This window comes from Rutidosis leptorrhynchoides, chromosome 11 (genome assembly GCF_046630445.1).
Source record: "Rutidosis leptorrhynchoides isolate AG116_Rl617_1_P2 chromosome 11, CSIRO_AGI_Rlap_v1, whole genome shotgun sequence".
NCBI lineage: Eukaryota > Viridiplantae > Streptophyta > Magnoliopsida > Asterales > Asteraceae > Rutidosis > Rutidosis leptorrhynchoides.
Window position 1 is genome coordinate 97,916,384 of NC_092343.1, and position 14,189 is coordinate 97,930,572.

The window sequence follows — 14,189 nt, forward strand, 5'->3', positions numbered from 1 at the left end:
GTTGGGTGTTGTACTATTGGATGCATCGGAAATACTACGTAGGCATCAACATATTCTTGTTACGGATCATAATAAGGTACGTGTTGATCAGGTTGTTTTTGTTGTTCCTGTTGTTGCTCTTGTTCAAGTTCATATTGCATTTCTGGTTCAGGTTCTGGAGCAGGTTGTCTAGATGATGATGATGCACCATCAGTATTAGTAAATCTCTGCAAAACACATTTAACACAAATTTTGTTCATCCAAATATGTATTAGTGTTAGCAAAATAACAACTTGAAACAATTACAATAACATGTTTAATCAAAATTAAACTTATACACATTTTCACAATTTTAACAATTCTACACTTTTTCAAATAAGCATATATGAAAATGTTTACAAAGTTCATAAGCATTCAACTCAAATAACATGTTAAAACAACAATTACTAGCAATTAAACAAGTTTCAAATGGCATTTACATCAATTTAATCAAGTTCATGAATTTTAGACCTAAAAAGTCTACTTTAATTCTCAAAAATCATGTTTAGGATCAAAGTTTGGATCATTTAGCTACCTAAACATGTTACACTACTTAATTTAGCAATAATTCATGAAAAAAATCGGCCATAACCTGTTTATATCAAAAAGCCCCAAATTGCTCAAGAACACAAACCCTAGATTTCTAAAATTTTTGAAGTTTTTGGCTTCAAATCATGTTAAATAGCATCAATCTAGGTTATACATGCATAAAATACTAACAATTTAACTCTAATTACACTAGAAATTAATAAAATCAAATTAGGTAAAATATAGCTCAAGAACACTAAAAATCAAATTTAAAGAGGTTTAGGGGTGTAATTGTTACCTTCTTTGAAAAGCTTCTGAACAATTTCATGATTAGAGCGAGAAATTTGACGAATTATGGTTAAAAATGGCGAATTTTTGAGTTTATGTGTGTATATGCTCGTGTATGTGTGTGTGTGTTTGGAGTGATACAGAGCAGCTCGACTGATATTTGTTACCTGCCCAGTTTTTTCCTCCCATGCGATCGCATGGGGTCCTGGTATTTTTTTTAATTAAAACCTTATACTATTAAAACATAAATCAATAAATTTAAAAATTTGTTTCTTTTTAGAATGAGGGCGTTTCGGATCGTTGTCCTAGTCCGTCTCTCAACAAAGTTTTAAAATTTTGTCACTTTTAAGCGCGGTTTTAAAAGCAAAGATTTTTGGGTTTTTTAAATATTTTTGGCATACTTTAATTCAATAAGATTAAAAATAATGATAATAAAAGTTCTCGTCCATGCCTTGGGTAAAGCAATTTCGGTTCAACGACCTAGTTTTCAACTCACGACGAATTTTTAAAAATTATATTTTTAACTTAGCGAAATAAAGTAAATTTTTGTTTTTAAATTCACACCAAACTTAAATTTAAAATGCATAAAATTAAAAATTCATTTTATTAATATTTTTATACATATAAAATTATATTAAAAATATTAATTTTTCAAATAGGTACAAACTTAAATATATTGATTTTAAAAAGTTTACAATAATAATTTAATATTTATATATTAATTTTAAAAACAAGGTAAAAATTAAAAATTAAAAATCTTTTTGGTCTTTTATCCCACTTTAATCAATCAAATATTATCAAAAATATACGCCCCTCTTTTCGGTAAAGTAATTTCGGCTATATTACCTAGTTTTACTCCTGACGAATTTCTGAAATATTTTGGGTTGATTGATTAAAGATATTTATACCTTAAGAATAAACGGTAAATTTCGCAGTGATGTAATAAATTTTTGTATGATATCAACAATTTTGGTTACGCATACCTAATTTTATTGAATATCAATTTAATACTTTATAGCGAATGATTCAGCATTTATTATCAAAAGGTTAAAAGCAATAAAAATAAAAATAAAAACTGTACATACTTACCTGTGAGAAAGAATTCTCAGAGACCTGTTTTAGCCGACCCATAGGAAAGTCGTGTGATTTGATTTTCCATAGCTATGTAAGCATAACCTCGATTCTTCAATATCTTTTCTTCTAAACATATGAACGGTCCTTCTCTGCATAAAGTAACAAATTCGGTATTTGAATATGTTTGATTATTTGAACATTTACCTTCGTGTGACCATTTTCCGCATTTATAACATCTTTCAAGGTGTCGTGCTCTTCTTTTTGTTGCGGATTTTGATTTTTATTTACCAAAATGTATCTTATGATGATCTTTTCTGAGCTCTTTTCTTACTCCGTCCATTTTGCCTCTTATGAATGATACCAGTTCACTCAGAAGTGTGTAATTATAAAGTTTAGTAATCATAGCGTGTAGCATTAGACCATGGTTCAGATCAAAGGAATTCTTCATCTCGTAAAACCTAAAAAAAATAAAAATTCAGAATGGGGGGAGAAGACTAGTTCTTTAGGGTCTGCTAGGGAAAGACCATTCGGATTCCATTATCGAGAACTACACGAAAACAGAATATCTAACTCTAACAGAAATATATATTACCCTAAAAGATTCGAACCTTCCCACACTTAGTTAGCTGTGGTGTCGAAATTGTGATTGACTTCATCTTCAACTTCCATTGGATTATCTATGTAATGTTTAACTCTGTGACCATTAACTTTAAATTCAATCCCATTTGAATTTATTAACTCTACTGTTCCGTACGGGAAAACTCTTTTGACTATGAATGGTCCAAACCATCTTGATTTCAATTTTCCAGGAAATAGCTTGAATCGTGAATTGAAAAGAAGAACTATGTCTCCTTCTTTAAATTCTTTTGAACTTCTGATTCTTTTATCATGCCATTTCTTCGTTCTTTCTTTATAGATTAACGAATTTTCGTATGCTTCATGTCTTAATTCTTCTAATTCGTTTAATTGACTTAACTGTAGACGTCCGGCTTCATGTAAATCAAGATTACATGTCTTCAACGTCCAAAATGCTTTATGTTCAATTTCTACTGGAAGATGACATGCTTTTCCATAAACGAGTCTAAAAGGTGTGGTTCCAATTGGAGTTTTGTAGGCTGTTCTAAAAGCCCAGAGTGCATCCTCCAATTTCATGGACCATTCCTTCGGATTTGATCCTACGGTTTTCTCTAGAATACGTTTTAAAGCTCGGTTGGTATTTTCAACTTGTCCACTTGTTTGTGAATGATAAGCAGTTGAGATTTTATGAGTTACTCCATATCTTTTGAGAACTTTCTCAAGTTGATTATTACAAAAATGAGTACCCCGATCACTTATTAAAGCTTTCGGTGTTCCAAACCTTGCAAAAAAACGTTTTAAAAAGTTGACTACAACTCGTGCATCGTTAGTTGGGAGAGCTTGTGCTTCCGCCCATTTAGATACATAATCAATGGCAACGAGAATGTAGAGATTATTATGAGATTTTGGAAATGAACCCATAAAGTCAATACCCCAAATGTCAAATACTTCACATACTTGAATGACATTTTGTGGCATTTCATCACGTTGACTTATTTTTCCGGCCCTTTGATAAGCATCACAGGATTTGCAAAGAAGGTGTGCGTCTTTGAAAATTGTAGGCCAATAGAATCCAGCATCGTAAACTTTTCTTGCTGTGAGTTGAGGCCCATAATGCCCTCCTGTTGGTCCTGTGTGAAAATGGTTTAAGATTTGACTAGCTTCATCTCCGAATACACATCGGCGTATTATTCCATCGGGACAACCTTTAAACAAATGTGGATCTTCCCAGAAATAGTGTTTTATATCACTAAAGAATTTCTTTCGTTTTTGGTACGACAACCCTTTTTCAAGGAATCCACATACTAAGTAGTTTGCATAGTCTGCAAACCATGGAATTTCACTATAATCTATCTTCAATAGATATTCATCAGGAAAGTTATCTTGTATTGCCGATTCATTTAGAACTTCTAATTCAGGATTTTTAAGATGAGAAAGATGATCAGCGGCGAGATTTTCTGCTCCCTTTTTATCTCGAATTTTAATATTGAACTCTTGTAAGAGTAAGATCCAACGGATTAATCTTGATTTGGCATCTTGTTTCAAAAATAGATATCTAAGAGCAGAATGGTCAGTATAGACCACCGTTTTTGCTAGAACGAGATATGAACTAAATTTGTCAAAAAGTAAAGACAATAGCAAGGAGTTCTTTTTTAGTAGTTGTGTAATTCGTTTGTGCTCCTTGTAATGTCTTACTAGCATAATAAATAGGTTGAAATCGTTTTTCAATCCTTTGTCCTAAAACGGCTCCCATTGCAAAATCATTTGCATCGCACATAAGTTCAAATGGTAGATTCCAATTTGGAGTTATCATGATCGGCGCATTAGTGAGTTTTTCTTTAAGAATATTAAAAGATTTAATGCATTCATCTGAAAAGATGAATGGAGCATCCTTTTCTAGGAGTTTATTCATAGGAGTGGCAATTTTAGAAAAATCTTTTATGAAACGTCGGTAAAAACCGGCGTGCCCTAGAAAACTCCTAACTCCTCTAACATTGGTGGGATGTGGAAGTTTAACAATTACATCTACTTTAGCTCTATCCACTTCAATTCCCTCATTTGATATTTTATGACCAAGAACGATGCCTTCTTTAACCATGAAATGGCATTTCTCCCAATTTAATACTAGATTTGATTGTTCGCATCTAATAAGCATTCGTTCAAGATTAAGTAGACATGTTTCAAAAGTATCACCGAAGACTGAAAAGTCATCCATGAAAACTTCCATGCATTCTTCTATCATGTCGTGAAAAATTGCCATCATGCACCTTTGAAAGGTTGCAGGGGCGTTGCAAAGTTCAAATGGCATGCATTTGTAAGCAAAAGTACAATAAGGGCACGTGAACGTGGTTTTCTCTTGATCCTCGGGTGCTATTGGAATTTGAAAATATCCGGAAAAACCGTCAAGAAAACAATAGTAACTATTCCCGGCTAATCTTTCTAACATTTGATCAATGAAAGGTAAGGGAAAGTGATCTTTTCTGGTGGCGTCATTTAATTTTCTATAATCAATACAAACACGCCATCCTGTTACAGTCCTAGTAGGAATAAGCTCATTTTTCTCATTTGTGATGACAGTCATACCACCCTTCTTAGGTACGCATTGAACTAGGCTTACCCGTGGACTATCAGAGATTGGATAAATTAAACCTGCATCAAGCAGTTTAATAATTTCTTTCTTAATAACATCTTGCATATTAGGATTTAGTCTTTGTTGGCGTTGCACATACGTTTTATGACCTTCTTCCATAAGGATTTTATGTGTGCAATACGAAGGACTTATGCCTTTAATGTCATGAATCTTCCATGTAATAGCTGGTTTATGAGCTTTTAGCACAGAAATGAGTTGAGATTTTTCATTTTCAGTAAGAGAAGACGATATTATTACATGTAATTCAGATTCACCATGTAAATAAGCGTATTCCAAATGGTTTGGATGTGGCTTTAACTCTAATTTCGGTAGTTCTTCTATCGATGATTTATATCGATATCTGTCTTCTTCTTTTAGCATTTGAATTTCTTCTGTTGTAGGTTCCTATCCATTAGCCATAAGTGTAGCTAACATTTCAACTTCATCAATTGGTTCAGTTCCTTCTCCTAAAGAACATTCTCCTGTTCCTTGTAATTCTGGAAATTCTTCTAACAATTCTGCATGTGAATCTATGGTTTAAATATAATAACATGTATCATCTGCAGATTGCGGTTGTTGTATTGCTCTATCAACTGAAAAGGTAACACTCTAGTCCTCTATACTTAGGGTCAGTTTCTTACCGGACATGTCTATTATTGCTTTAGCCGTGTTTAAGAATGGTCTTCCTAATATGAGAGGAACTCGAAAATCTTCTTCCATGTCTAGAATAACAAAATCTACTGGAAATACTAAAGTACCAACTTTAACTAGCATGTTTTCCATTATCCCTCTAGGATATTTTACTGATCGATCGGCTAGTTGTATGCTTATTCATGTTGGTTTCAATTCTCCAAGGTCTAGTTTAGCGTATAGTGAATACGGCATTAGATTTATACTAGCACCTAAGTCTGCCAATGCTTCTATTGAACTAAGATTACCCAGAAAACATGGAATTGTGAAACTTCCTGGATCTGATAATTTTTTTGGTATTTTATTCAACAGTACTGCAGAGCAATTAGCATTCATAGTAACAGCCGGGAGTTCTTCCATTTTCTTTCTATTTGTGATTAGATCTTTCAAGAATTTGGCATATCTTGGCATTCCTGAAATTACATCAATAAAAGGAAGGTTAACATTTATTTGTTTAAACATATCCAAGAATTTGGATTGCTCGGCTTCAAGTCTCTCTTTTCTCATTTTACTCGGATAAGGAAGTGGTGGTTGGTATGGTTTAACATAAGGTTTAGCCTTAACTGTGTTATCTTCATTAACCTTTTCAACTACCGGTTCTGTTTCCTTATCTTGCTCAGGTTGTGGTTCTTGTGGAGTAGGAATAGCGTCATCAGAAATCACAGGTATTTCAGGTGATTTAAGTGTAATACCACTTCTTGTGGTAATGGCTTTAGCTGTTTCATTTCGGGGGTTAGCATTTGTATCACTAGGTAGACTTCCCGGTTTTCTTTCACCTATTAACCTTGCTAAGTTGCTCACTTCTTGTTCCAGATTTTGAATAGAAGCTTGTTGATTTCTAAATGCTTGAGCATATTGTTCATTGGTTTGTTTCTGGGATGTGAAAAACTGCGTTTGAGATTCAACTAGCTTCGACATCATATCTTCTAAATTTGGCTTTTTATCATCGGTTTGTGGTGGTTTGTTTTAAAAAATAGGTCTTTGCTGATTGTAAGTAATGTTGGATACTTGTTGATTGCTAGGACCTTGTTGGTTGTTGTATGGAACATTTCGGTTATAATTTTGGTTTTGATTGTAGATTGGTCTTGGCGGTTGATAATTATTTTGATAATTATTTCCAGGCCTTTGGTTCATGTATGAAACATTCTCTCTTTGTTCCATTGTTTGTTCAATACTGAGACAATCTTTTGTTAAATGTGGTCCTCCACACTGCTCACAACTAATTTGTATTGAGTGAATATCTTTAGTCATCTTTTCCATTCGTCTCTCGACAGCATCTATCTTTGCAGAAATGGAATCAAAGTCATGGCTAGAATCGGCTCTAGTTGCTTTAGATGATCTAATGATATCTTTTTCTTGATGCCACTCATGTAAGTGGGAAGCAGTGTTATCAATAATTTTGTAAGCGTCAGTTGCTTTTTCTTCATAATGGAACCACCAGCTGCTATATCGATGTCTTTTCGTGCAGTGATGTCGCATCCTTGGTAGAATATTTGTACTATTTGATAAGTGTCTAAACCATGTTGTGGACATCCTCTCAATAACTTTCCAAATCTTGTCCACGCTTCATATAGAGTTTCATTTGGCTTTTGCGTGAATGTAACAATTTCTCCTTGAAGTCTCACGGCTTTAGATGCCGGAAAGAATTGTTTAAGAAAATTTTCAACTAAAACATCCCATGTATCAATCGACCCTTCAGGTAACGATTCTAACCAATCTTTGGCTTCTCCCTTTAAAGTCCAGGGAAATAACATGAGATATATCTGTTCATCCTCCACTTCTCTAATTTTAAATAGAGTACAGATCCTATTAAAGGTACGAAGATGTTCGTTTGGATCTTCCTTCGGCGCACCACTAAATTGGCATTGATTAGTTACCATGTGTAGGATTTGTCCTTTGATTTCATAATATGGCGCATTAATGTCTGGTTGAGTAATTGCGTGACCTTGGCCAGTGCGTTTAGCTCTCATTCGGTTTTCCATATTTAGAGGTTCCAGATTTTCCATGATTGAATTTGTTGAATCGGAATCACTAGAGGATTCTGATTTAATGGGTTGTTCCTCGACAATCTCTGTTTGAATGATTGGTGGTTCCGGAGGAAAGATTAGTGGTTCAGGATCTCTGAATTGTCCCTGAATATCCTCTGGATTCTCAATTGTGAGGTCGGGTTCAAAAAATGGATTATCGGAAATTTGAATTGGAGTACTTGGTCGACTAGATGACGATTCTAAAGAAAAATCAACGGCGACAATATTGGCTAGATGTCTTGATCGAGTTACAGGTGGTGAACGTATAAAAGGTGGTGAACTTTTTGCTTGGTGCATTCACTGAATATCCTATTAGTTATAAAAGATAAAAATTATATAAGTTATCAAATTAATAGACTTTTCTGCTTTTGCCCACGTTTCGAATAGCCAAAAGATGTAGCAGGGAGCCAGAACCCTTTAAATCGGAAGCTCACAACTCAGCCACTAACAAATCCAACTATTACTACGAAGCAGAAAATTTGAATGTCTATCAATTTAACCACTTAAAATAATTTTTTAAAGAAATTTTAGAGAAGAAATAGAAAATTCTATGTCCTAAAAACTAGAGCATCGAGAAATAAGAAAGAAAAAGAGCGCGTCGAAAAACGTCGAAAAATAAAAGGTCGAAAAATAATAAAAAGAACGTAGCGCGTCGAAACATAAAAGTCTAAAAACCAAGAATTAAAAGTTGCGTCTAAAAGTATTAAAGCTTAGCGAAATTCTATATCCAAAACGGTAATAACTTAAAAAATACTAAAATCTTAAAACGGCGTCGCAAAATTCTAAAGCACCTAAATCTTAGTCTAAAGAAAAAGTACTTAAGGGATTTTACGGCAAAGCCTAAAAATCTAGAAATAAAAATAACTATGGCAAAAACTATGACTTAAAACTAAATACGAACGAAAAATACAAATATTACGCTAAAACAAATAAAAAGTTATAAAATATAAAAATAAACTTAAAGTTGTAAAAAGTACAATTTTTATAAAAATATTATTTATTTATAAAAGTATTAATTTTTATATATTAATACAACTAATTAAACTAAATAATACAAATTAAATAAAACTAAACTAAAACTAATATTAGAAATTAATTAATTAATAAACCCTAATTAGGGTTAATAATAATAATTATAATTAAATTAAACCCTAAACTGTCGGCTGAGGTTACCAGGCTTGTCAAATCACCTCATGCGATCGCATGAGGTGTTAGTTGGTTTTCCATGTGATCGCATGGATTCGGGTACCAGGCCTGGATATGGGCTGCTACAGTTCGGGCCGTGTACTTATATATATATTTTTTTCTTTCTGTTTTTAATATTAAATAAAATATTTACATAAATAAATAAAAATTTATATTTAAAAAAAAACTAAAATAAAGATAAAGAAACTTTATAATTTTATATATATATTTAACAAACTCTAAAAATATATATATATATATATATTGTTTTTCTTTTTATATTTTTGTATTTTTTTAATATTTAAAACGTATTTTTACAAAAGTAAACTAAGACTTAAAAAAAATCTTTTTTTTTATATATAGCGTTTCGCTTCCGGCTTTTAAGCAGTCCCCGGCAGCGGCGCCAAAAATACTTGATGTTATGCGAGGTGTATACGAAATAGTATTAATTTTTACAAGGAAATACTATTAAATACGATACAATTTTACACAAGATATTTATTTATTTATAGAATGGATATACCTAAACCTTGCTATAACACTTATAGGCAGTGTACCTAATCGTACAGTAGTGTAGGTTTTAGTAAGTCCAGTTCGTTCCACAGGGATCTTAGCCAAGTTTAACGCTATATTTTTAAAAACTATATTTGTAAAAATATAAATATATATATATATATATATAAGTAGTATTATTATTATAAAAAGGGGGTTTTTACCGTTTAATGACCGATTTGTCGATTTTAAAACTTAAGTCGCAGTTAAAACCTAATGTAAAATATTAAAAATAAATATAACTTAATTTTAAGCGTAAAGTAAATAACGATAATGAAATTGCGATAAATAAAAATGCGATAAATAAAATGACGATAAATAAAATTGCGATAATTAAAAAGTACGATAATTAAAAATGCATTTAAATAAAATGACAGTAAATAAAAGTGCGATAATTAAAAGTGCAATTAAATATGAAATAAAGGAATTATGCTTATTTAAACTTTCGTAATCATGATGTTTGACGTGTTAATTTTAGTTTATTACCATGGGTTAATTGTCCTTTGTCCTGGATTATTCAATATGTCTGTCTGGTTTTTGTCCATAACAGTCCATCAGTCATAAATATAAAGTGCGAGTGTCCTCGTCAAATTATCCTTATATCCGAAGTCAAATATTCCAACTAATTGGTCACTTAAACTATAATTACACCAAGTGTCCTTGTATATAATTCACCCCTGTTTTAATAAGTCCATTAACTATTAATCCATTCCCGTGTCCGGTTAAATGAACAATTATTAGTACTTATAAATATCCCGCCATCGTGTCCGATCGAGTGTATATGGTTATTTATAGGTACGTCCAATTGTAAATCTTTATATTAAATTAACAAACTATCATTTAATTAAACAAATATAAAGCCCATAGTCTAATTTCCACAAGTGTCGTTCTTTTGTCCAAACCCCAATTATGGTACAAAGCCCAATTACCCAATTTTAATATTTAGCCCAACATCACGATTATGTCGGCTTAAATAAGCATAATAATAACTTAGCTACGAGACATTAATTTAAAAAAGTTGAACATAACTTACAATGATTAATAATAGCGTAGCGTTACACGGACAGAATTTCGACTTACACCCTTACAACATTCGCTAACATAACCTTATTATTATTAAAATTAACATTAAAATTAAAATTAAAATTAAAATTATAATATATATATATATATATATATATATATATATATATATATATATATATATATATATATATATATATATATATATATATATATATATATATATACGTGAGATAGAGAGATGGAGAAAATATGTGTACATTTGATCAAAAACTGCGAAATTTATAGGATGTCAACTGATTCTGTTCACCATGCGATCGCATGGGTTTATAACTGCCAGGCCATGCGATCGCATGGCCCCCTGGGACAGCTCACATTTGGTTGTTTTCTTCTTGCCGACGGTTTTATAAATATATATAATATATATATAATTCTTAATAATTATTTATATATTATATTATATTTATGTGCATAGTTAACTTGTAATTTTAGCTCCGTTGCGTCGCGCGTTAAGAGTTGACTTTGGTCCCCTTTCCGGATTTTCGAACGTCCTTGCGCACAATTTAATATCTTGTACTTTGCGTTTCGCTTCTTGTACTCTTGTAATTTTGAGACGTTTCTCATCAATAATTTGAACCACTTTGATTGTAATTTGTACTTTTGAGCTTTTTGGTCGTTTGCGTCTTCAATTCGTCGAATCTGTCTTTTGTCTTCACCTTTTATTATTTAAACGAATATTACTTGTAAATAGAACAATTGCAACCAAAAGCTTGTCTTTTTTGATGGATAATGCTATGAAATATATGTTCGTTTTTAGCATTATCACCCGTCTTCCGCCATGGTTCCCTTAACGAAACCTTGTGCTCTGATACCAGTTGTAAGATCACATAGTCCAAACACAATGTCCTGCAATACAAGCCCAAGAGTCCATCCTTTTCTAAAACCAATTGGTGATAGAGGGACTTCTCCTTAGACTTATATACATACATTTATTTTGTCCCATGACCGATGTGGGACTTTGGGTTGCACCCTTACAAACCTCCCCTCAGACCTAAGTCCATCTAGGCCTCCCCTCCAACGATAGTCTGGATCCAGGCGGAGGCTTCCAGGATCAACTCATCGTGCCAGGGTCCCATCGAACGATAGCTGGGTCCACTCATCACTGCATACAACTGAGGGTGCGCCACGTCACTGTGTGTGCTCAGGGGTGCGCCCATTTCGCCGTCCACCACATCGGGGCTATAGCCTAGCTCTGATACCAGTTGTAAGGATATTAGGACCCAAAACAACGCAAGTGATTCAACAAGATCACTCACCGATAGTAATTCTACAAGATTACTAACCCACTTAATGAACGAAAGATTATAAATGCAAGAAATGTAAATCGACACAAGAGTTAACGTGGTTATATGCAATCGTTGTGATTTCTTTAGTCCACGGACTAACTAGAGAATGTATTTACTGAATATTTGTGGTGTGTTTACAATGAGTTACAAGAGGGTCTATTTATAGAATGGTTTAAGGAGTAATCTAAAAACAATTCCTTGAAGCTTCATGTGAGTTTCCTGACAGCTTCATGGAGGCTACATGTGAGTTTCCTGACAGCTTCGTGGAAGCTACATGTGAATTTCCTCACAACTTCGTGGAAGCTACATGTGAGTTTCCTAACAACTTCGTGGAAGTTACATGTGAGTTTCCTAACAACTTCGTGGGAGCTTCGTGTGAGTTTCCTGGAATCTTTCCTCTAATTGTTTAAAGTTCTCTATATCTCCAACACTACAAACACACTTCCAAATATGGCCCGTGAGTAATACAAATGAGCTATAGTTGATTGTGTTGTTATCTTCCTTTGATTTTGCTTTGAGTATGTTGAGTTGTTCTCGTGAGAATTTGAAAGTTGAGACCATGGGTTTACTTGATGGGACCACATGTGAAGATGCAAGTGAAGTTTGCTGATATTCCAAGTGTTCGAAGATAGGTTTTGGCGAATCTTGAGCTTGGAGTAAGGTTTGGTTTATGAATGGTGGCTTGGTGAGGTTAAGGCGGCACGAGCCATATCTGACCATGAGTTCGCAAATTCAATACATGATACCCCATCCGCAACGTAATGGTGCATCCCAAATCCTAGTGAAACTCCTCCACATCTAAAGTAAGTTACCTGCTTTAAATTTGCGTATTATAACTTGTTGTAACTTCATGATTTGTTGTACCTTAACCATGTTGGTGTGCAAGCTTTGGATCAGAAACAGTATACCAAAGTGTATGAGAATACTAAAAGAAACAAACAAGAACAGTAAGAAGTTTGGGACAATTTTCTGAGTTTTATTGACTTGAAATGAAAAGGTACGATTACAATACTTGGAACAAAAAAAAAATGACTCCTTTCTGGAAAATAAAACTGCTAATAAATAGCAAAATAATAACTAACTCCATGACTCCACATTGGCATGTAAAACCCACGTTTCCTTTATTCATGCCAACAATATTTGACCATCTCAATCTCAAATTCTTAGACTAAGTCATAATTAATTCCAACACTCTCCCCGTTAATTCTGACTTCTGTCTTCCAGCTCTTCAACTCCAAGTAGCGTACGCATCTCTTTGAACTTAATCCGAGGAAGAGTCTTTGTTAAGATGTCCGCCTTTTGTTCCTGACCGCTTACATGTTCAACACAAATTGACCCGTTCTCAATGCATTCACGAATGAAATGGTACCTCGTATCAATGTGTTTGCTTCTCCCATGAAAGACCGAGTTTTTCATCAAGTTAATCGCAGACTTGTTGTCAACTAGTAACTTCACGCAAGCAGGCTTTTGACCCATCAAATCTACTAGTAAACTTCGTAACCACAAAGCTTGACATGCAGCTGAAGTTGCGGCCATAAATTCAGCTTCACATGACGACAGCGCAACTGTTTTCTACTTGCTAGAACACCACGTGATTAAGTTACCCGAAAAATAAAATGCCATTCCTGTAGTTCCCTTACGATCAACGGGATCCATGCCATTGCTACTGTCGCTGTAACCGAGCAACTTCCCATCTCCTCCCCTTTGATAAAATAAGCCAAAATTGATTGTGCCTTTTATGTAACGAAGGATATGTTTGACCGCCTTAAGGTGACTTTCTTTTGGCATCTCCATGAACCTGCTAAGAACCCCTACTGAGTAACCCAAATCAGGCCTAGTATGAACCAAGTATCTCAAGCTTCTAATGATACTTCTATACTCGGTACAATTTACAGCTTTACCATCTTCGTCCTTGGTTAGTTGCAGCTTAGCTTCCATCGGATATTCTGATTGATTGCACTCAACCATACCTGCCATTTTCAACAATTTCTTGCATACCCGCTTTGGTTGATAGCAATACCATCTTCAGATTGCTTCACCTCAATGCCAAGATAATATGACAGCATCCCCAAGTCGCTCATATCAAACACGCTTTTCATTCTTTTCTTAAACATGTTTATTTGAGCCTCGCAAGTTCCTGTGACAATTAAATCATCAACGTACACGCCCACGAGCAGCAGCTGTTTTGACACTTCTTGCTTATAAACAGCTTGTTCTTGAGGACATCTCTTGAACCCCAATTCCTTTAACACC

At 33.7% G+C, this 14,189-nt stretch overlaps 1 pseudogene; it reads right to left on the reverse strand.

Moving 5' to 3' along the window:
- LOC139874797 (shikimate O-hydroxycinnamoyltransferase-like) overlaps positions 1-14,189 on the reverse strand; it is a 74,977-nt pseudogene that overhangs the window by 53,940 nt on the left and 6,848 nt on the right.